This window comes from Canis lupus, chromosome 20 (genome assembly GCF_011100685.1).
Source record: "Canis lupus familiaris isolate Mischka breed German Shepherd chromosome 20, alternate assembly UU_Cfam_GSD_1.0, whole genome shotgun sequence".
In the NCBI taxonomy this organism is placed as follows: Eukaryota; Metazoa; Chordata; class Mammalia; order Carnivora; family Canidae; genus Canis; species Canis lupus.
In genome coordinates this window covers 12,071,088-12,095,732 of record NC_049241.1, presented here as the reverse complement: position 1 = coordinate 12,095,732, position 24,645 = coordinate 12,071,088, and the positions used below count along the sequence as shown (strand labels likewise).

The 24,645-nt window shown below is 37.9% G+C and overlaps 1 long non-coding RNA gene across 12 annotated transcripts in view; it reads left to right on the top strand.

The window, feature by feature from the left end:
* Positions 1-24,645, top strand: part of LOC102151640 — a 379,776-nt gene that overhangs the window by 349,781 nt on the left and 5,350 nt on the right. For 9 of the 12 annotated variants that reach the window (XR_005374654.1, XR_005374653.1, XR_005374656.1 and 6 more), the window contains one exon: positions 15,562-15,690. This is a non-coding gene — a long non-coding RNA (uncharacterized LOC102151640). The remainder of the gene's footprint in view (positions 1-15,561; positions 15,691-24,645) is intronic. The other 3 variants (XR_005374662.1, XR_005374661.1, XR_005374663.1) reach the window with 1 other exon arrangement.

Here is a 24,645-nt window from a genome sequence, read left to right as displayed (position 1 = left end):
TATAGACATGATTTCAAAAAAAAAAAAAAATTAGCATTGCCAGACATTAGAGTGTAAATAATGGCTTATAAGGGAAGAAAGTGATACTGGCACATGGGCTGAAGTATCAGTGGAACAGATTTTGAAGTCTAGAAGGATTGTATTTACTTAATTTAACCATGGGATTAATATCTGAGAAAAGTGACTTCTCAAACCACTGGGGTAAGCTGGACCATTAAATAACTAAGTAGACATCTAGGGTAATAAGTATGGGCTTACTCTTCATACAGTATGAAAAATACCAATGGCTCAAAGTTTTGAATGAAAAACTGAAGCTGTAAAATTATTAGAAGAAAACAATGGGAGAATGGAATAGGATGGGATAACTTTCATAACATGAACTTGAAATCCGGAAGCCATAGAATAAAAGGATGATAAACTACATAAAAAATGAAAAGAAATAAAAATATCCCTTTCTCTCCAAAATATAAGCAAAGTGTGTGTGTGTGTGTGTGTGTGTGTGTGTGTGCATGCTTGTGTGTATAAATTTAAGGGTATTTTCAACACATATTGACAAAGGGCTAATATTATCAATATTTAAAGGAGACTCAGAAATCTATCATGAAAAGATAAGTCCCTTTTTTTTTAGACAAGTAAATTTTAAAAAGAGGCCAAAGTTTACAAATATACAAGTCAGATTCAAGGAAGTAAGAATGGCTCTTACACATTTGAAAAGATACTATACCTTATTCATAGTAAGAAAAGTATAAATGAAACCACATATAGTTCTTCATCTCAAACTGGCAAAATTTGGAAAAGTTCATATGCTTAACTGGTAAATTACTGAGAAAGGAACACTGACATACATTGATAAGTGAGTAAACTTGTACATCCCTTTGGCGGGCTGTGGTAGTGTAAAAATTTATAATGTATAACTCTATGTTTTGACCCAGCAGGTCTGCCTCTTAGATGCATACTGTGATTATGCTTAGATACACATGAAGTGATATTTGTTGCATTTTGTGCCATTATAACAAAGGATCAGACTTATTAGACTTATTCTAAATGTCCATCATAGGGCATTGACTAAATAAATTATGGTATATTCCTACCATAAAGAAATATCCAGTTGTAAAAAAGTATAAGGAAGGTCAGTATGTGTTCATATGGAAAGATACTAAAAATACACTTAAATGAAAAGTGCACTAAACCAGGTATAATATACTACTGTTGGTGTAAAAAAAAAAAGAAGAAAAATGTATATACTGGCCAGTTTATGAATAAAAACCTGTGGAATGATAAACAAGACATGAGAAACAATGATTACCTGGGTTGGGAGGGAGACTTTTCATTGTATACTTTTTTGTACCCTTTAATGTTGAAGCCTTGTTGAATGGATTACCTCTTAAAAACTAATAATTATAAGGAAAAACCACACACCACACAAAAGGAGAAAAAAAGGCAAGTCATGAAAAAATGAGAAACAGAGAAATAAAAAGGAAATTCAGTCAATTTAAACTTGCAAATCCTCCCATAAGTGAGTTTTATGTGATGCAAAATGCAGCATTGTGTCTATTATACAGAAAAATCAATAATTGAAAGAAAGTGGAAATGAAAAAACAAAACAAAACAAGACATGATCTGAGCCCTCTGTTCACAGAAAGGGTGTGGATCAGTAGGATTAGTGCCTGCACAGATATTTAGGGAGTCTGACTGCATGCTTTGAGAGTGAAGGGTGCCAAGGCCCGTAGATTGGTCAGTGGTTCTCAAATGAAATGGGCCAATTTTTACGTCATGGATTAGTTTTGGTGACTGCTCTGACAGAAGCATCAGCCTATTCACAAATGGGCCCCAACCCTCAGAACTGAAGGACTTTTGGAGACCCCAAAAAGTGGAGAGGGGATGATGCTTGCCAAAAGCCTCAGTCTACAGATTCAGATCTGGGAATTGGTTACAATTAAAAGGAAAACTCACCGGAAAAGCAATTAGAAGCAAAGTAGTTATTTTAGTAAATGAACAGTAAGAATTTTGTCTTACAGTATTTTTAATAACTGGTTGCTTCTTAATTGACCTAGTCTGGTCACTTACATGACACTGTGCCATGAAAGATGCGATAGAGTAAAGGCTTTAGAGAGAAAGCTATTTAGTTTTTATTCTAGTATTGGGGAAGAAAGTAGAGTTGATATAGTCACAGTGTCTTTTTACTAAGAATAATAATAGGGGATCCCTGGTGGCTCAGCAGTTGAGCGCCTGCCTTTGGCCCAGGGTGTGATCCTGGAGACCTCGGATCAAGTCCCACGTCGGGCTCCCTGCATGGAGCCTGTTTCTCCCTCTGCCTGTGTCTCTCTCTGTCTCTATCTGTGTGTGTGTGTCTCATGAATAAATAAATAAAATCTTTAAAAAATAATAATAATAGTCACCATTTAGCTTGTGTTTTTTTGTATTGCCAGCCATTGTGCTAGACACACAGACATTCTCTTATGATTCAATCTTCCTAGCAACTTAATGACATAGGGTATGTAATTATTGCAAAGTTTGAAGAACTACCTAAGGTTAAAAGGGGGCAAGTCAGGCATTGGAGTTCATTCTCTCTGAATTACCTAAGAACTATCACTCCATAAGGTATCTTATTTTGACCTTTGGGCAGGGGATTCTGGTGGGATGTTCTGGTGGCAGAACCCAGATTAGGCAAATAGGCACTTCCGAACGAATTGCATGCAGATAAGAAAAAAAAGGAGTTGGAGATACGGGACTAAAGTAACATGGAGATCTAGACTCTAAGACCAAGGCAGCGGGCAGGATTAGACTAAAAGGATTATGACAGTTTATCAGACCCATGGGCAAGTCAGAAGCTCAGCCACCAGATTCATTAATGTTCAAAGTCATTTGAGGTTAAGAACTTCTTAAATCTTCCCTGGTTTAGAAGGGAATTAATCTCAATGCCTAAAATTGAACAGAACCTGCTAGTGGAAGCTAAAGCAGAAAGGATGCTGAAAGAAAGTAATAAGCAAATATGGACCAAAACATCACATAGAGCATTGTTGAATCATTGCATCTGTCTAAACTTTGATGGGATGCTTACCTTTAGTAAGTTGTATAATTATGGGAAAAGCTGGAGAGTTGAATTTTTTTTCCTGCCGTATCAAGGAAAATACTCTAGTCACATGCACCAGATACATGTGGGTTAGGGGGACCCATTTATTCATTGGTCAAATATTCACTGATGCCTCCTAAATTCCAGGCTTTGTGCTAGAGGAACAGTGGTGAGCAAAAAAGCACATTCTCTTTGTATGGAATTGGTCGACTTGTAAGAGGGAGAGAAGTATTAAAATAATTTTTTAAAAGTATTAAAAAGTATTACAGTATTAAAGTATTAAAATAATTACAAAAAATATGAGATTATAACTAAGATGGGAGCTGTGAAGGAGTAGTTGGTATCATACAAGCCTATCATAGAGGGAATTTACCTTGTCAGGGAAGGCTGGTCTCAGAAATGATGAATTAAACTGAGCTTCTGAATGAAGAGTGGGAGTTACTTGGCAGAGGAGCACAGAGAAGAGGCTTCCAGGCAGAGGAAGGCAGTATGTGTTAGGAACTGTATGAGATTGCTAGTTTTAAAGATCAAAAATGGTTGAATATTAAATATTTCTCACGATTCTACTTATTTATAGGCATGTTATGCATGTGTCAATATCCAGAGCATTCTGGCTAATAGTAAGGTCTTCCTTACACACTTCTTACACTCTCATTTTTAAATAAAGGAGATGGGAGCATCAAGAACAGACAAGCTAAAAGCTAAATGACAGTGAAACAAGAGAGGTCATTCAAGAGTGAAGGATCTTTCAGATAGGATGAGTTCTAGAGAAACTGAGTATCCCTATTTCAAAACCTGTTCCGTACATATGGTTTCATCAGGGAGAAAGCATTAATGCAATGCTCCACCTCCCCCAGCACTGTTCACCAGGACGCTGAAGCTGCCGATGGATTCCCATTAAGGGGGTGAGCAGACACGTGGGCTGAATATGAAATAGCTAGTCCCCACCCCTCCCTTCTTCCTTGTTAAAGAAAGTGACAGTGCTGAAATAAGCCTTATTATCTTGTCTCTTCATCCATGTCCAGATAGTGTCACATTGATAGCAGGATCATTGTAGACCACCAAATGTCAGGATGACTTGTGGGCTCAAATGGTTCATTGTTTTCCTCTAAGTGAAATTTTTTGGGCCTGATTATTTGGCAAATGGCTCCAGATATTTATATGGGATCAAAGACACAGGGGATGCCAAGTAATCAGCTGATGCAAGTGAAGATTTCTCATAAAAGAGGAAACAAAAAGTCAAAGATTGGTTGCACTGCCTCCCTGCTGAGGTTCAGGATTACATTGCGGCTGTTCATTTAGTAATCCTGACAAGCCATTAAATTTATTTTAGAGGATATTATCTAATGAAGTAATAGGGAAAAGAACAAGCACTCTGAGTTTTTTGTGCAGAGGTAAAGGTTGGTGTAGTAACAGGGGTACACTTTGGTCTATTGGAAGAAAGCAGCATAGTTTCTTGGTCTAATAACTTTGCAAGAAAATGAATTAAATTATTAAATATTTTTAAAAATCCCACACATCCACATTTTTCTTCTCCCTGATAAAATTCCTTTTATATTCTTAAATTTGGTTCTTGGGGAGGGGTAGGTAATTGAGGGACATGATGTGTCATTTGAAATGTCAAAAACTTCCATTTTCCAGGGTTTTTTTCAAATTTAAAGTTTAAGAGTGATCTCTTAATGTTTACTTTGTACTTCAAACTTTGATAAAGCTTATTCACTGCCATTATCACTCTGCATAAATCCATGAAGACCCTGTGGGTTCCATCTATCCCTGTTCTCTTTCTACCTCCATTATTCCCACCCTCACCCTGACTTGGGAGTAAGCTAGGACTTGATTGTCTCCTTTCAGGAAGAAGCTCCCTAATGAAGCTGTCTCCTTTCTTCTGAAGCTCCCTAATTAAGCCATTTCATTATATCCCTCCCCCTCCTCATAACAGGGGAGGGGCTTCTACCTTTTTAAATTTAATTTGATTTTCTAAGAAACTTATTTACAAAGAGGCAATCCAGGTTAGAATTCACACACATCAGATGAAAGAGCCACCGATACATCTTCTTCCTTCTTTTCTGATCAATATAATGGAGATGATGTTGATAATCATCATTAGCAGCATCAAAACAATGGTGGCTAACATTCAGTATTTAATGAGTAAATATTATGTGCTGAGCACTGTGCTACATACTTTGCATGGAATTTCTTCTTTAGGGGTTACCAACAAGTCTATGATACAGGTACTTTAAATAATCCCAAGACTACAAAGTAGGAACCAGAGGTGAAAAGAGGTAAATAAATTAGCCAGGTTGACAGATGTTGTGGAGTTACTTCAAATATGGATCCTTGTTTGTCCAACTCCTGAGCCTGCATCTTTGACCACCCAGTCTTATTTATTCAGCACCGTCTCTAGAACAGATACTCTGGAGTCATCTAGGGAGCTTGTTAAATATGCAGATCCCTGGTCTTACCCTGGGCATATGAATTTAATTTTGGAAGTGAGGCCTTGAGAGGGGATCTGTTTTTGAACCAATTCCTGAAGTGGTTCTGGTGTACTGGGAAGTGTAAGAAGTACTTCACAACATGAGGAATGGTAGCAAAAGCACAGTTTTGAAGTGATTATTTGACCCACAGGAGTCTGTCAGTGTGATTACCAGGACTCTAAAAATGGAAGCTCTACTCAGGATGATCGTATTTATGTGCAAAGTAGCATGTCCTAGTTTGTCCCCAGGGAACAATCACAGAACTATGACAACACGCAAAGCTTGTTGGGAAGAGGATTAGAGCTGCTTACAGCTCACTCCACTTTTTCCTCTCTTCAGCAAATGTGACCAGTTCTGTCATGAATTAGGCCGTTTCAGGTTACCTGAAAAATAGGGCAGCAGCCAGAACCCCATTGGTATGTGCCACCTGCTTGACTGGATTCAGACCCTCGTGTCTTCCCCATTTGCAGACAAATGCAGCACGGTATGATGTGTTAAGCTGTGAGGGGTCTCCTGAGTATGATTGCTGTCATCAGGGAGGTTGGGAGAAGTGACCTTCCAGGTGTTTAGACTTTCTCTTCTGTATTGAAGCTAGAACATCTGTTATAGTGGTTTTCAAACTTGAACACACGTCAAAATCATTGGGAGGGAATGTTAAATATGAATGCTGGGCCTCAGCTCAGAGTTTCTGAGGCAGTAAGCTGGGAGCTGGGGTGCGTATATGTGCACCTAACACAACACCAGTAGGCTACGCTGTTGCTGCTGATTTGGGTACCAGACTTTGAGACCCTCTTGTCTTTAGCTCAGGTGATAGGATGATTTGGGGACAATTTCCCAATGTGGCCTTGATTCTGGGATGAACTATTCAAACTGAGACCATCCTGTCTCTTAGATATCAGAGATGAGGGATAGAAATTCAATCATGTAACTCCATTTAGCTATTAAAGTCTGTCCTAGGGATGCCTGGGTGGCTCAGTGGTTGAGCATCTGCCTTCAGCTTAAGGTCCAGGGTTCAAGTCCCGCATCAGGCTCCCCCGCCCCTGCCTTTGTTTCTGCTTCTCTCTGTGTCTCTCATGAATAAATAAAAAGGAAAGGAAGGAAAGGAAAGAAAGGAGAGGAGAGGAGAGGAGAGGAGAGGAGAGGAGAGGAGAGGAGAGAGAGAAGGAGAAAGAAAGAGAAAGGAAGTCTGTCCTCAGTAATGGTGTGGCTGATATCCTGATGGTTGAGCATTGGTGGGGGGCTCTGGAGTCAGAAGTGGTTTCAGATTCAGTCTTCAGGTGAGCGAGCTAACATCTTTTAACTTCTGTTTCTATATCCATCTGTAAACCAGGAACAACGAAGAGACATACCTTGCAGAGTTTATACTGGAGGTCATTTGTTTCTCCAGTTCCTTTTTTTTTCCTTTCCCATTTTGTAGTGTGGCCCAGGAAACTGATCCATCCCATTGTCCTCTGCTTTCCAACTGGGTCCAACCAATGGAGAGTGCCAGTGGGGGATCTAGGTGCTGAAAGAGAGTACAGAAGTAGATTGTATTTGCCCCCTCACTCCCCATGGGGTCACTACAGGTTAGCTGCGCCCCTCCCAGAAAATTACATCTTGCTGGCTAGCACCCTCTTACAGCCAGACCTGCTCTCTCTGGGTTCTCAGAGCATCACTTGACCCTTGGCTTCTTCTGCCAAGGGGTGGTGAAGGCTTGAACTATGCCTTGTTCACCTCTTTAACCCTGCTGCTGCTTCTGGAAATAATGCCTTTATGAAAGCTCTTTTGGCTGGCTGGCTGTTTCATGCTGGGGCCCTGGCTCGTAAAACTGTGTTGGGAGGAATGAAAGAATGCAGACAAAGTCCTTGCAGGGTCCTACCAACTGGAGAGTGCCCAGTGATTTTAATCATGGTTGCTGCTTTGTAATATTTAGCCTTAATTGTCCTGATTGATCATCTGTACCTATGGTACCTACCCTTACATAAACAACTCATTAATACATTTTATCTCCTTCAGGTACCCCTTAAATCATCAATCCTGGATAAGGGATTACTTTTGTAATTTTGGGTATTTATTATTAAAATTATGCTTTCAGATATTTCTTTTCTGCTTAAGTTGATATTAACTAGTAAATGGCTCCAATATTTTACCTTTGTTAGTAAAAAATATTGCTAGAGACTTTTTCTTGTAGAAATACCATTACTGAAGGTAACATAGACGGAAGGATAGAAGGAGTCTGAGTCTCTGAAGGCATCAGGGAGCTATTGTCTCAATTCTGAAGTATCTTGTGATTTTATTTTTTGTGAGAAAAATAAAGCCCAGATGGGTAAGCCCCAGTATTTAGGCTTTTTGCTGCATTCAGGCAAATGGAATCCTAACTGATATACCGCTCGTTCAGCCATTGAACTGACTTAGTAAGAGTCATCAGCAAACAAATACTCAACAGAGACAAAAGTATTGCTTTGAGAAATGAGTGCAACTTTGAAAAATCCTGTAGGTTTTTACCTTTTATCTGGAGGCATGCTGGTGATTGATTGTCTCTCTCCTGGTCATTGCCTATCCAAAGTGCCCAGCACTGTACTTGACACGGAGCTATGCTTCGTAAGTAAATGTTTACTGAATGGATAAGCATTGTGTGTTTAATAGAGATTGTGGCTGACAGAATTTATGAGCAGTGGCAGGAGGACAAAATCACAGTGCTAGTTCCCAGGACCATTTTCAGTGTCCTTGTCTCCTGCCCTACAGGGAAGGTAACAGTAGAGTGCTGGCACCTTTGCATTCAGAGGACCTAGGACAGTGCTCTGGACTTGGTGGATTCTCAGACACTGTATGTGAAGTAAGCAAATGAAGAAAGGAAAGTGAATAGAAAGTGTTTTCTGTTAGCCTGGAAGAGTATTGGCTTAGAATCTCTGCATGACTTTTAAACATGTTGTGTCTTTTTATAGTTATGTTTCTCCTTTGTTATTTTTCCACACTTTTCAAATTTAGAAAAATAAGAATAGAGTAAGGCCTCCAAAAGAAGATTAAATTAGTTGTAATCCTGTCATCCAGATTTAAGGAAAAAATAACAACAAAACCCCCCTCTTTCTGGGTGCCTTTGATGGACTTTTTTTTTCTTTCCCTTTTCCCATCAGCAGCACCTTCCTGGGAGTCTGATTCTGCTGATGTTTTTCTGTGACATAGCTTGGTAATTGTGACTTACTTCCCAAATCTCTTCTGCTAAACCAAGGATAATAAACGATACTTAAATTTCTCGTTTTTTGCTTTAATTTACAAACCTTTAGAGCATTCAGTTCCTTTACTGCCTTCTTGATATTGTAATTTGCCACAACACTCCCTTATTCTGAAAGTAGTTTTTTTAAAGATGCCTCATTTGCTGTTCTTGTGGGTGTGTTATTATTGCACAATTCTTTTGAGCTTTATTATCCTCGTCATCTTTTGACATACATGGGCAATAGCTAGTATTTTTAGTGTGCTAGTAATATTATTAAATTGTATTGTACTTTTTTTCTGGTTGGTGTGTTATTATAGTTACCTTTCAGATTTATATCTTTAATCTCAAAAATTAATGAGCATTCATATATTTTTAAAAGATGCTAATAAAATGCCAACAAGATAATTAAAAATATAAATAAACCAAAACCAAGTGATTTTGAAGGACTTTATGACCTAACGTTGTTTGGGAAATGAGAGATGGGAAGGAAGTCTTTCTAGAAGACTTACTCTATCTACTATGGTATAGAAATAGGTTGTTTATCTTTAGAACACAAAGGTGCCTACCTTTGCTAGTAGAATATTGCTGATAGATGAGAAAATAACCCTACTTAAAGTATTGATATTTATGTACGTATATATGTATATGCTTATTTATTTATAGATGTCACTGACATATGACGTTGTGTAAGTGTAAGGTGTGCAATGTGTTGATTTGACACATTTACATATTGCAGTATGATTACCACTGGTAGTGTTGGTTAACATCTCTATCTTGTCACATAACTATCACTTCTTTTCTGTGGCAAGAACATTTAAGCTCTAGTCTCTTAGCAACTTTGAAGTATCATACAGTGTTATAATCACTATGCTGTGCATTAGATCTCCAGTACTTACTTTTCCTGTAGTTGCCTGTTTGTACTCTCTCACCAACATCTCCCCAGTTCACCCACCACCAGCCTCTGGTAACAACCATTCTACTGTCTGTTTTTACAAGTTTGACTTTTTTAGATTCCCCATGTATGTGATATTATACAGTATTTGTCTTGCTGTTTTACTTCTCAGTCAGCACAATGCCCTGAAGTTCCATACACAAGTTGTTAGAAATGACAAGATTTTCTTTTTTCCCAGGGCTGAATGATGTTTGTTTGTATGTGTATATCATAACTACTTTACCCACTCATCCATTGGCAGGCACTTAGGTTGCTTCTTTACCTTGTCTATTAATTATACTGCTACCCTGTTCTCATTTCCTTTGGATATACAAGTGACCCTTAAACTACATAGTTTTGAATTGCACGGGTCCAATTATATGTGTTGTTTTTTTTTTTCTGATAAATACAGTTGGGTACTGTCAATGTATTTTTTCTTATGATTTTCCTTCTTTGTTGTCAAAAAATAAATTTTTATTGTAGTAAAATATATATAGTATAAAATTTATTATTTTAACCATTTAAAAATATTTTTATTACTGAAGTATAGTTGACATACAATGTTATATTAGCCTCAAGGCACCCAACATAGTGATTCAAAAATTCTGTACATTGTATAGTGCTCACCTTGATAAATGTAGTCACCATCTGTCACCATACAACATTATTACAATATTACTATATTCCTTATGTTGTACTTTTCATCTCTGACTGACTGACTTTATAACTGGAGTTTTGTACATCTTCACTTATTTTTCTCATCCTCCAACCTCTCCCCACTGACAACCACTAATTTATTCTCTGTATTTATTGATGGACTTTTTTTGTGTTTTTTGTGTTGTGACTCTTTCTGTTTTTTTGTGTGTGAAATCGTATATTTGTCTTTCTCTGACTTATTTCACTTAGCATAATATTCTAGATCCATCCATATTGTCACAGGTGACAAGAACTCATTCTTTTTTATGGTTGAGTAACATTCCATTATATCCTTACACCACATCTTCTTTATCCATTCATCTATTCAGGGCACTCAGGTTGCTTCCCTGTCTTTGCTATTGTAAATAATGCTGCAGTGATCATAGAGGTGCAGATATCTTTTTGAATTAGTGTTTTCCTTTTCTTTGGGTAAATACCCAGTAGTAGAATTACTAGATCACATGGTATTTCCATTTTTTAACTTTTGAGGAACCTCCATACTCTTTTTTGGCAGATACCAAGGGGCTGGTTCCTTTAAAGTCTAGTTGCTCTTTTAAACCATGGCTTTTTTCCTGTGTCCCAGGCAGACTAATCTGCTCACAGCCCTAACCCCTGCATTGCTCAAGGGTCAATTCTATACCTAGGAGTGAGATTACTGGATCTTCTCTCTCTCTCTGTCTCTGTCTCTGTCTCTGTCTCTCTCTCTCTTTAAAGATTTTATTTATTTATTCATGAGAGACACAGAAAGAGAGAGGCAGAGGCATAGGCAGAGGGAGAAGCAGGCTCCATGCAGGAAGCCCGATGCGGTACTCGATCCCAGGACTCCAGGATCACCTCCCTGGACGCTCAACCTTTGAGCCACCCAGGTGTCCCGAGATTGCTGGATCTTATGGTAGTTCTGTTTTTAATGTTTAAGGGATATTCTTTTTTTTTTTTTTTCCAGAGCAACTTCACTTACTTTCTTTTTTTTTTTTTTTTTTGAAGATTATATTTATTTATTCATGATAGATGGAGAGAGAGAGAGAGAGGCAGAGACACAGGCAGAGGGAGAAGCAGGCTCCATGCCAGGAGCCTGACGTGGGACTCAATCCCGGGACTCGAGGATTGTGCCCTGGGCCAAAGGCAGGTGCTAAACCACTGAGCCACCCAGGGATCCCCTTCACTTACTTTCTCTTTCCACCTCCCACTTTTTCATCCTAAATAGCTATGCAAATCTATGAAATATTTTGCATTTTATTTCTGATGTTTATTCATTCAACAAATATTTATTGGGTGTCTGCTTTTCTGGGGACAGAATGGTAAGCTGTACTGTGGCTCTACTGGTGGGCAGAACCCAGGAGTCCTAGTTGTTGTGGAGCTTGCAGTCTAGTGGAAGGAAACAGGCAGTTAGCAACTAATCACAGTAAAGGATCTGGAATTACAAGTTGATATTAGTGCAATGAAGAGGGGGAAGACCATTTAATCAGAAAGTAAACAGACAGGAGCCTTGGGTTCAAGGTTGGAAAGGATACCCTGAGAAGTTTGAACTCAGAGTGTAGGATGAGCAGGAGGTAAAGGTAAAAGGAAGTGGAAAGGTGGTGAGACAAGAACAATGTTCCAGAAGGAGGAACAAGATTTAAGTTCCATGAAGGGAATGGACACAGAATGACTGAGACATCGAAAGAAAGCACTGATGAGCTCAGAAAGCAAGGAATGGAGTGATAGTAGACATGGCTTGTCAGGGAACTAACTGGGCCCCAGAGAATGCAAAGCCTTGAAGGTTTTGTTAAAAATTTGGCCTTTATCCTAAGTGCAATGGGAGGAAGTCATAGTTTGTTCTATTCATTGGCCCTTCACTCATCTCCTATGCATTATTGTCTTTTATGTATATAATTTATCACTCCAATCAGAATAGCATGATGATCATGATGGTTAATTTTGTATGTCACCTTGTCTGGGTGCTTAGAGGTTTGGTCAAACATTAGTCTGAAAGTTTCTGTGCAAGTGTTTTTGGATGGGATTAGTGTTTAAATTGGCTGACCAAGAGTAAAGCAGATTGCCCTCCATGATCTGTGTGGGCTTCATGCAGATAAAGGCATGAAGAGAACAAATGACTGACCTTCCTTGAGCAAGACTGAATTCTGTAGCAGACAGTTTTCATACTTGAACTGCAACATTGGCTCTTCCCTGGATCTGTAATGTTGCCAGCCCACTCTGTAGATTTTGGACTTGCCAGCCCCCATAGTTATATAAACAAACCACTTCCTTACAATAAATCTGCCTACAAAAACATATCCTATTGGTTCTGTTTTTCTGGAGAACCTTGACTAGCACAAATATCACATTCTGAACTTAGAGAATGATTCACCATCTTTGCATATTCCTCGTACCTAGTACTTCGTTTCTGTAAGGATATTTGTACTGTGCCTAGGTGCAGCATCTTATGGGGCTTGTGTTCTCAGAACTTGCTTTAGGGGAATAATAGAGAAGATGTTTAGAGAATCAGAGGATGAATCATTCCTTTTTTTCTTACTGTGGGATATACGTATTGCTGAGTCTGATTAATTCATTGGAGAGGAAAATGTTTTGTTTTCTTTTGTTTGGATTGCTAAAGTTAAGGATACCTGATAATGAGTCCTTTGACTAAAATTCAATGACATGGACTTTATTTCCAAGAGTTTTACCTATGATTAGACTTATAAGATCTATTAAGGAGATCAAATAAGTGTGTAAGAAGTTATCAAGATGTTTGCTGTAGATTGTAGAGAAAAAAAAGAAGACTTGAATTGTCTCAACATAGTCCTTCAAAATGTAGTTGACCAAATGGTCTTGGTTCACAAACTGTGCTTTACTAGTTGGTCACAGAGAAAAGTACAGATACTGGGAGTAATGGGAAAGAACTTTTTGTAGCAGCTGGTCAAAGTAATTTTATGTCTGTTGATGTAATTTAAAAAATCAAGCATACCTTTTTTTATGCTTTCCTTAAATATAATTTTTCTCATAGTTAATTTTTACTAGATATTACAAAAGTTTTTTTATCTGTAATGGATGTAATAAAACAAAGAAAAATCTGGTCAATCACCACAGTCTGAGGGGCCCTGGTGTAAACTGAGAAAAAGCTCATGGGGAGGAGCAACCGGTCAGAAGAGATCAGGGCTAAGAGCAAAAAATAGTATTTTAGAGGAAGAAGGAGCATGAACAGGACAGATGTCCTGTCAGATGACAAGGTGCTGGGGAGACACTACACTGGAAGACTTGGCCAAATTCTGTTAGCCCTCATAAGGTCATTCCAGATGTGCACCACTTTCTCTGTGAGTTGTCCTGTTACATGTTTAACAGGAGTGTTAGTTTAAAGGTTGATTATTACTTAGATGGTAATAAGGGTATACCACTTGGTGGGGGAAAACTCTATTATGTGTTTGCAGTAAGCCAAAGCTAATACATTATTGCCAGTTACCACTTTTCTGAAAGGTAATACTCCCATTGCTCTCCCTCCTCACTCCTCCCCTCAAATCTTGGATTAACTTAAAAATACTATTTAATATGACCTCATCTAGGGATTAAAGGATTTTTGTCAGGTTCAAAAAATTCCTGTCAGATTTGTATTCCTTATTTGTATACCTTATTTGTATTCCTTATCAATCATGATGAATTACTAAAATGATGGTTTTCCTGGCAAATATATTGCCTGGTCTCCCAAGAGATTCTGACGTAATGTTGTATTTTCAAAAGCAAATGTTTCCATCCTAATGAAGAAAATGCTTATAAGGGATCCCTGGGTGGCGCAGCGGTTTGGCGCCTGCCTTTGGCCCAGGGCGCGATCCTGGAGACCCGGGATCAAATCCCACGTCGGGCTCCCGGTGCATGGAGCCTGCTTCTCCCTCTGCCTGTGTCTCTGCCTCTCTCTCTGTGTGTCTCTAATGAATAAATAAATAAAATCTTTAAAAAAAAAAAAAAGAAAAGAAAATGCTTATAAAACCAATACTTTAGGAAGTTGAAACAGGTGACTGGAATACCATGTGGAACAAATGTATTCATGAAACTGGCAGATATGTATTAGTGATGTGATATTGTTTTTCTTTAAATTATTGAAGTGACAATTTACCTAAGCTGAATACTATTCCTTTTCTGATTCCTGGTGAGTTGTGAATGCTCCAAGTTTTAGATAAATTTGAATCCAGTGAATTCTCGCTTACAGAGTTCAGGTGATAATTCGGTATTGAAGATTTATTCTAGCTGGTCTCTTTTGGGTATTGTTACTGTCAATATCTTAAAAAGTCTTTCTTTTGTTTATAATATGGTCAGTATGATACTGGTCAGTATTTTTGTTTCTTGATTTCATTTACTAATATGCCTATATAAAGTATTATTCTACTAGAAGGCTGCTGAATTATTGGCTATTTTAGTAAAAATTCATCAGTGATCTGGATTATGAACATGTAAGGATAGTTCTCAGCTTCCTTTGCTCATTAAAAGGAGCTCGGGGTGGACACATGTATTTATGTATACAAGTATGCCTACATGTATATATTTAAAAATAGCTGGGCTCTAGCCAATTCATTTAAATTAAATTCTTTTTTAAGGCTTGGGCATTTAAAAAGTGTCAAGGTGATCATAATACATAACGAGGACTGAGAGTTACTGCCTACAAGCAGGGTCACTTGGACCACTTGTTATGTCCTAGATTGCTGTCCTATATCCCTGCCCTCTGCTGGAGTTTGTAATTCAGTGGTGCTGAGGTTGGCACCCCCTGTAAATTTCTGACAATATCCCAGATGATGATGATGGTGGTTCTGAAACACCAGTTTAAAAACCATGGTTTTAAAGGATCTGAACAGACTGAGTATGACCTCAGTCATTCAAATCTAGATTAGAAGGCTTTGGGAAAGATGATGGCTGAGGTTGGCCTTGATGAATGAGTGAAACTTTGGTGGAGGGAGGGACAAGGCATTTTAGCAGGAAGTAGAGGTTTAAAAACTAGATGAGCAGAGGCATAGAGCTCTTTACCTTTCATAACTAATCAGCAAGTTATGTTCCTTCAGAGATGTACCAATCAGCAATGCTTTGGTTTAAAACTGTTTTCTGTTCACATAATCAGTTTCTTCAACAAATGATGTCCTGCACATGGACTGTGCTTAAAATGAGAGCTTTAAATTTTTTTTTTATTTTAATGGTTATTTACTCATCTATGTAATCTGTTTTTCTTCCATGACAGGCACTGTGCCAGATGCCTGATATATGGACATTTTTAAAAGAGAAGTATGGTCTAGTACAAGGTCAACAAACTTTTTCTGCCCAGGACCAGATTTTGCGAATCAAGAGGTAAATCAAGGATATTATACAGGTATTTATATAACCACTCAAAATGTAACCAATCTTATCTTGTGTGCTATAGAAAAGCAGGTTTAAGGTCAGAATTGGCCACAGGCTGAGGTTTGTCGATTCCTGGTCTAGTGAGTGAGACAAGCATTAATAAACACACATATAAATACAAGACAAAAATACATTTTGTTAACTATAATAAAGCAAAATCATGGGTTCTGTGAGGAAAGGCAAGAGGGGCTGTTATCTAGCTTGGTGTGGAAGAGATCAGAGAAGGCAGTTTTGAGGGAAGATTATTTGCAAGGAGTCTTGAAGGGTGAGTTTGGGGGTCATATCTGTGAGTACTGAGGAACAGAGGAACTGAAGGAAGGCCCAGGCAGTGGAGTGAATTGCTTAAGGTGGGTGTGGTGTGAGGTAGGGTCAGAGAGAAGGCAGGTGCTATAATTCATGCTAAAACACTTTTACTGTTTTCAAAGCACAGAAATATTAGCCCCATGAAGAGCCTGAGTGGGCAGTGTAGGCTGTAAACTGGCAAGGCTTAGTAGAAAGGTAATTCATGTTTTAGTAAATGGAGAAAGAAAAAAAATCATTGAGTTATTAACCTGATTGCCTTTCTTTGATTTGAAAGAAAAAAAAATCCCTGTTCTGCTAGACTTGATGCAGTTGATGAGAACAAAGTGATACAGTGCAGTGGGGGAAAGCTACATTTATTTCATGCTTATGTAAAGCCAGGCACTACAACTTGAATGTTTAATACCTAAAGAGTATGTTATTATTTTTCTCATTTAGAGAAGAAAAAATTGAGTCATAGAGAAATTTAGTAGATCACCCAAGATTATACTATAGTTCATAGTAGAGCTGAAATCGAAACCTATGTATTCTGATTCCACAACTCATGCTATTTACAAGGAAGGAAGGTAGAGTGGAGAGAGAAAAGAATCATAAAACAAGGGGAATGGACAGGGGAAATAAATGTGATGTGGTTCTCATCTGAGATCAGCATAACCTCAACATTTCAGAAAACGTATGTGTAAGATGGCATACGTGTAGCAGATGTGTTAGTGGGTTTTGCTTTCCTTTCTGTATCTCTGGTAGATATAATTAAGCATTTCCCCCCCGAATTTCTAGGAATCTCTGAACCCTTATGCACACAAAGATGCAAGGTGCCCCACAAGGTTATAAGTAAAATGTTGGAATATCGAAGGAGTAAAACCTTGAACAGTTCTTGGTTGACATAGCTAACAAATTCAGGAAATGTCATTCAAGTGAGTGTTGGCCTTTGCAGGACTCTCCACCTTTGTACATGTTTCTTCCTCTTTCCCTTTCCCTCTGAGTCCTGGCAAATTTCTGGATCAATGGTTGGAAACTTTTTCTCTGATGGGCCAGATAATATTTTCAGCTTTGCAAGCCAGTATCTATCACATCTCCTTACCCCTGCTGTTGTAGTGCAAAAGCAGCCAGAGGCAACACTTAAATGAAAGATAATGTCTTTGTGGCAATAAATCTTTATTGTCCCAACAGTCAGTGGGCCAGATTTGGCCTATGAGCTGTAGTTTGCTGACCTCTATCTTAGCCCAGAATAAATGTTGCAATTTAACGTTGCTGTGTAGCAGCAAATTTTTTGTAGTTCCCTCATGTTTTGTTTTTGGTTCATATCTCAATAATATCTTACATTATACTGTCTTTACAAATCTATTTGAAAAGCTGTATTTTCACACTTTTGTTATCTTTTTCAAGGCAGATACTGACTTTTCTTCACCAGTTGTCCAGTGTAGAACTTAGCAGGTATAAAGATTTATTGGTATGTTGAGTAAAATAGTGGAAGATTATATTTCCCCCAAATGGCCAAAGCAATATTTCCTGTCCTGCATGCCCCTCTCAAACTTTGGCACTCACCATCAAGAGGAGGGTCCCTTATTTCCCCTTTCCTTGAATCTGGGTTGGACTTTGTGACTGCCTCAATGAATAGAATGTGGTGGAAATCATGCCTCATGTGTGATACAGCTTCCATGTGGTCCACTCTCTATCCTTTCTCTCAATATGCACATCCTTAGATCCTAGATCCCCAGCCTCCATGCTGAGGGGAAGCCTGAATTATCCCAGATAATTCATGAAGATAAGCTACACGAAGTGATTCACATGTACAAGAACTGAGACACACCCACCCCTTACCCCCACCATTGCCAGCTTTCATCAGTCTCCTGACATGCAAGTCAGTGAGCCTTCAGGGATCTCAGGAGCCAAATCCAGCAGGCTGCCTTTTTTTTTTTTGTAAATAGTCTTACTGGGACACAGTCACATGCTTTCATTTATGTATTATTAATTGCAGCTTCTACTCTTCAGCAGCAGAATTGAGTAGTCATGACAGAGAGTGTATTTATGGCCCACAAAACTGAAAACACTAACTGCCTCTTCACAGAAAATTTTGCTGACTTCTTCCTCAAACCTAGTCATCCATTTAAGGCAGATGGAATGAAGGCAGGCATTCGCATTGTTTCCTGTCTGAACACCTGATCTGCAGAATTCATGAACATCATAAATGGTTGCTTTATAACATGGTGTCATTTGAGAGTAATATGCAGTTAGAGTACCTGGAACACAGACGGATATAATTGTTGGGAAAATCCAAGCTTATGTTTGTTAAAATATAATATAAGAAGGTCTAAATCTACCCTCCTTCTTGCCCGTTCCTGATCCCCTAATAAACACATCCTTTCATACTTTTCTAGTTTTAACATCTAAGGTTAAAGAACATGACCATGTATATCTTCCTTAGTGTTTTGGAAATAGGGTATATTTTCCTTCTACAAAGTAAATATTAGGGAGGTCCTAATTAGCTTTAAGAGACGGGAGGTTTTGCTCATGTAGAAGTTGAGTTTCAACAGCTATTTCCATGGATCTTATGAACCATGAAATCTCTTCTCACATTTACTTTTGGTTTCTTAATCATTGCAAGATTCAAATGCATGAGCAACAACCTCCAACTACATAATATTTGTTGTGGCTCATAGTTCATACAGATGGAGGTGCCATTAAAATATCCAGAATCATGTTCTGTATTTTCTCCTTTTGCCATTCATCAAAATGAAAGGTTTTCATGAAAAGTATTAAAGGCCATAAAATAAAATATATTGTAGTGCTTCCTTTGAAATGTTTTAAACATTATTAAAAATAGTGCAGTTTGAGGTAAAAGGTCAACCAGCAATAATCACTTTTTTAACATTGATGTGATTTTTATTAAACATCATTTTGGTATCATTTCAGAAGGCTCTGGAAATCATTTTTCATTTTTTACATATCATTTTGCAGCTGTCAATTGCCCAGAAGCATTATATCTCAATTCTTCTGTGCTTAATAATATTTTATGGGCTTATTTTTTTGAGAAATCCTGTGTTGTGAAAACTTATACAATGGAGAGATACTTAAAACATGCAAGTACTCACACAGTTTTTGTAATGTGCAGAAATACAGTAAGTTCTTTGATTCCGATTTTTTAAAAATAAGGAGAAGCTGGATATTGTTTTTTCTGTTTCTTCAGTTTCTCTTAGCAAGAGGACTAGAAGCTTATAAAACATTCTTAGGATGGTTACTTTGAACTTAGGTTTTCTGTCTAAGTTAATCTTGTGTTTCCGTGGGATAAAGGAGAAGCATAGGATGTGAGTATGTGAGAGAGCAATGTACAACACGGGCACACATATTTATATTAAATTAAAGAGCTCAAATTTGAGTTGTCCAGTAGGGTTACCATGAACACCTTACATTGCCAAACTTCTACTTCTTCCATTATCCCTAATATCTGGTTATTAATTTGTTCTCTGGTTTTGAGAGTAACGCAAGTTATCTGTTGAGGGCAAGGTAGCATTGTGGAGAAGAACAAAGTCTTCAGTATTATACTTTTTGGGGTTCGAATGCTAAGTCTGCTACTTTTTAGCTTTTCCTCTTTGGCAAGCTCTTTCAACTTTCTAAGTCACAATTTCCCTCAATCTCCACAAAATGGGGATAGAAAACACTTACTTCATAGGGTTGTTGTAAGGATTAAATGATACACAGTTATCTGAGCATTGTGCTTGGCATATAGTGAGCTATGATAAATGGCTATTACTAATTTTCCTATCTCTACTAAGGTTTGATTAGCTATGGGTGGAAAGGATTCAATTATTTCAAAGAAATCATTGGAAAAGTCTACCAACTCAAAACTATTTCTTCTATATTGTACTATGCTATATATAATTTGATACCATTTTAGTGGATCATTTCCTTAGTCTACAATTTCTAAGACAGGCATTAGTCAAAGTATAAATGTTAACCTAAGGTGTACCACATGTTAATATTCAGGTATATGAACTTGAAAATCAAATTAGCTACTTGTTGCTTAGGACACATTAAGATAATAAAGTTACATGACATTGGATTCATAAATTTTTCTGGAAGGGCAAGTGGAGAGTGGCGTACTGTGGCACCTAAGTCTGTGTATGGTATGGTAGTGTGTTGAAAACATGAAGGAAAGAAATGAGAAAAAAATACCAGCTGCTAATAATTTCTTAGGAAGCAGGTTGTCATGTGCCTTGATTGTATTCTACTTATATGCCATTGGATTCCTGTTTAACATTTTGTGTAACTCTTTCCATATGATTTTGGTTCCATGACCAGCAATCACAGCTTATCTTTGGAAGGATTCCCTAAGGCTCCGTGAGCCAGTCTGCACTCATATGCCTGGAAGCTGCCTGGGTGGCCCTTAGCCAGTGACTCAGGGGTGCTCCCTGGTGAGGACCACTCTCAGGCACAGTTCACAATGCAAAGTTCCCTGTGGGATAAGGATGATGAGCATTGCCTTTGAGAGATTTTGCATGAGATCTTATTTATGTTTGGTTTCTTCCCCTTCTTATCATGATTACTAGGCTTCTCTGAAAACTCTTATTTTCCCCGGAAAATATTTATTAAGAAATCACTTGCACATAAGTCCTCATCCCAAAATCTTCTTCTGGGGACCTCTTTAATGACAAGGTGAAAACAAATACAATTTTCTATTATTTAAACTGTTGGGACCAGGAGGGAACTTCACCTGTTTAGAGAGAGTTAAATGATAGACTACTCTGATATTTCATCGAGATGTGGGAGAACTAGCTGATGGTCTGTAAAGAGATCTTAAAACAAAGAAGTAATTCAACTGTCCTGCATAATAACCTTGTGAGTACTTGAATGATGGGGCATACAACAAGGAAGAAGAAATCAGGATGATGGAGAAAAAAGAGATTGGACCCCAAACAGAGGATTAAACAAAGTCCTGCTGGAGTTTTGTACCATATTCTACCAAACAGAGATGTCATACATGCAATTGTAAGGTATTCTGTAAAACAAACCTCTGTGTCTTCCTCCTCCTGTCTTACTACCTGTGCTAGTGGAATTGGGAAGAGTAAAGAAAATAGGCGTGATAATTCATTATGGAGAGTATTGGAGCAAAAATGCTGCAGTAAAGAGATCTATAAACTAATTTCTTAGAATCAGGAATTTGCAGCCAGAGATGATTAGAAGAAATATTCACACCACCTCCCAAATTTCCAGAGCATTATGGACAGTAGACAGATGTCCCATCACTCATTGGGTGGAGCTCTAACTAATTTTATTTCAATTGTAGAGGACTAGGTGAACCTAGAGAACCTTGCTTCTCTGTTATGTCGAATGACATATAGTTAGCTATGTAGGAGATAAATATTTCTAGTCCTTTAACATCAAAGTATTTATTTATTTTTAAAGATTTTATTTATTTATTCATGAGAGACAAAGAGAGAGAGGCAGAGACACAGGCAGAGGGAGAAGCAGGCACCATGCAAGGAGCCTGATGTGGGACTTGATCCCGGGTCTCCAGGATCATGCCCTGGGCTGAAGGCGGGGCTAAACCACTGAGCCACCAGGACTGCCTTCTTTTTTTATTTAAATTAGCCAACATATAGTATATCAGTTTCAGATGTAGTGTTCAATAATTAATCAGTTGCATATAACACTCAGTGCTCATCAAAGCATTTCTTTCCACCTGTTTTTCATTGGCCCAACCTTAGGAAAGGGTTGAAAATAGAGTATAAAAGAGAAAATTCATTTATTGATAGTCTGAGCAGGGCAAGGGAAGAGGATGCCTGGATATATCCCCTTAGCACGTGAAGGGGAAAAATATGAGTGGGATTTAATTACCATGGAACCAGTTATGTACCTCATTCTGCTCTTGAGAACAAAAGGCCACTTACAGAGTTTCCAACTCCAGACACTTAAAAACCAAAGTAAACAAGATAACTTCCCATAGGCAGTCAATATCTGCCATTCTAGAAGAGAGACTATGATAGAAGTGTTGACAGAAAATAATGAAAGAAATGTCCCCAGAAGTCATGAATACTCTTACAATTGGGAGTACTAATTACTTTCTTATTCCACAGTCCTCATCTGGCCACTGAGCAACTTCTCCTCTCCAATCTACTTTATGAAGTTGTCATGAAAATCAAAGAATGGGTGAATGGATGAGGCCCACATCAAAACAGCCCAAAAAAGTTGGTCAGAGGATAGTTTCCAGTGGTGTTGCTGATTCTTGCTAGCATGAAAATTTGGCTATAGAATTTTCTTCAGCTTCTTTTTTTCTTCCCCAAATTCTTTTCTCATTTGTGTCATAAATTGGCTTATCCTTCTGAAGATGCTATATCTATATTTATGTCCATATTGATATATTTTAACATGTTGCATATTCTACAAAACTCTTAAAACATTAACCATAGAAATCAAAGCACATAGTGACAGCTAAGTGCACATACCTGAAATTTCTCTACTTAAAACTACTTTTTAAAGGTTATTTAAGAAACATCTGCTAAGTTATAAATACATTTTTCCAGGAAATAAACAGCTCATATGCAATCTACCCACTTGTATACCAGAGGACAATATAGCTATTGATCATAACATTCCTTCCCACTGAGTCTAAATGCAATCTCAGAGCCTTTCTCAACTCTGGAAATGAGAAGATCATGGTCGAAGTTGGTATTTCAATGGAAGATCATTTGCATTTCTTATCCTAAAGCATCAACTCTTAACACTAAAGAATGAATGGGTTTTTAAATCTTCATCAACAGGAGAGCTAGTTAGACACATGTTACAACAGGAAAGGGAAAGTCACTAGATAATTTTGACTTGAGATGAGTTGAGAAGTTGCGAAGTATTCCATAGTGGGATGATGCTCTAAGGGCAGAAGGGCCTTATAAAGGGAAAAGAGGAAGGTCACGAAGACAAACTTCCATTATCTCTTGCTTTAGAGCTGCACTGACCAATATGGTAGCCTCTGCGTCTGTGTGGTTACCGAGTACTTGAAATGTGGCTTGTCTGAATTGAAATGTGCTGTGTCAAGTACATACTAGAATTTCAAGACTTAGAATTTAAAAATAATGTAAACATAGCTTATTAATAAATTTTATATTGATTATAAAATTCAAATCTTAATCTTAAAATCTTAATAGTTTGAACATACTGGGTTAAATACTGGGACATACTGGCTAAATTTTGTCTCTTTCTTTTTTTTTTTTTTTTTTTTGCCTCTTTAAAATGTGACCATCTGAAAATTAAGATTATATATATGACTCGGGTTGTATTTCCATTGGCTAGCCCATTGGTCTATAGCATGGAGTTTTACCTGGATTCAGAGATCTTTAAAAGGATTCATGCAGAGGGTTTTAGAAGATGGAGAGATCTCTGGAATTTTATGTACCATGTATGTGCTCCTGTATATGAGGATATTTCTGAAAGAATATCATTAGATTTTTATCAGGCTATATAATACCAAATAAGGGTAGTTACCACTGATTTAGTCTCTCATGGAAGGTTATAAGACCTTAAAGTGGAATTTTAGAGGGCAAAATGCAGGACATTGCGCCATTTCTAAAAACTCTTAGAGAAGAAATCTAAGATTCCTTATCATGGGGTTGAGGATATACTCTTGATGAAGATAGTGGCTGAGTACCTTGTTCATAATTTTATTCCCAGGACCTGGCATTCATTGTTGGCATCCAAAAAATATTTTGCCATTTACTGAATTTGAGATCATTACCTGTGAAAAAAAAATTTTAAAGATTTATTTATTTGTTTGAGAGAGAGAGAGAGAGAAAGAGAGAGTGAGTCAAGGTGGGACAGAGGAGAGTGAAAGAAATAATCTTAAGCAGACTCCCCACTAAGCAGGGGCTTGATCTAAGGACCCTGAAATCATGACCTGAGGCAAAATCAAGAGTCAATTAACTGGTTGAGCTACCCAGGCATCCCAGATCATTACTTATGAAAATATAAAGGTCATTATTATTATTATTTTTTAAAGATTTTATTTATTTATTCATGAGATACACAGAGAGAGGGAGAGAGAGGCAGAGACACAGGCAGAGGGAGAAGCAGGCTCCATGCAGGGAGCCTGATGTGGGACTTGATCCTGTGACTCTAGGATCATGTCCTGGGCTGAAGGCAGGCACTAAACCACTGAGCCACCAGGGATCCTTCTATTATTATTATTATTATTTTTATTTTTGCAAAAATACTAAGCACAGTTTAGAAATAAGAATGATACCTTGGAACATATTTAGCAAATATATTTGCCTCAGGCCAATTCACAGAACCTAAGATTGGAAACAATGATATGAAAGTAAGTAGTTTAATTGTGAGGTAAGCCAGGAAGCACTAGGGGAGTGATGAAGTGAGACAGACACGGGAAGGAAGCTATTTCAAGGTCAATTAATGAGCAGGTTATTGCTGTGGGTCCTCTGGGACATTGTGTAGACTGAGTCTCCGAGTTGTTCCATGTGAAGGGTAAAGATGTTATCAACTCCTGTGTGTCACTGGTGGAAGGCCTTTCCTGGAGTCATAAACGTGCCAGGTCTGTCTGGTCCTTGTGAAGGCTGAGCATCCTCTGACAGCCAAGGGAAGCCTCAGCCTTAGAGTTATGGCCACATGCATTTACAAGCTG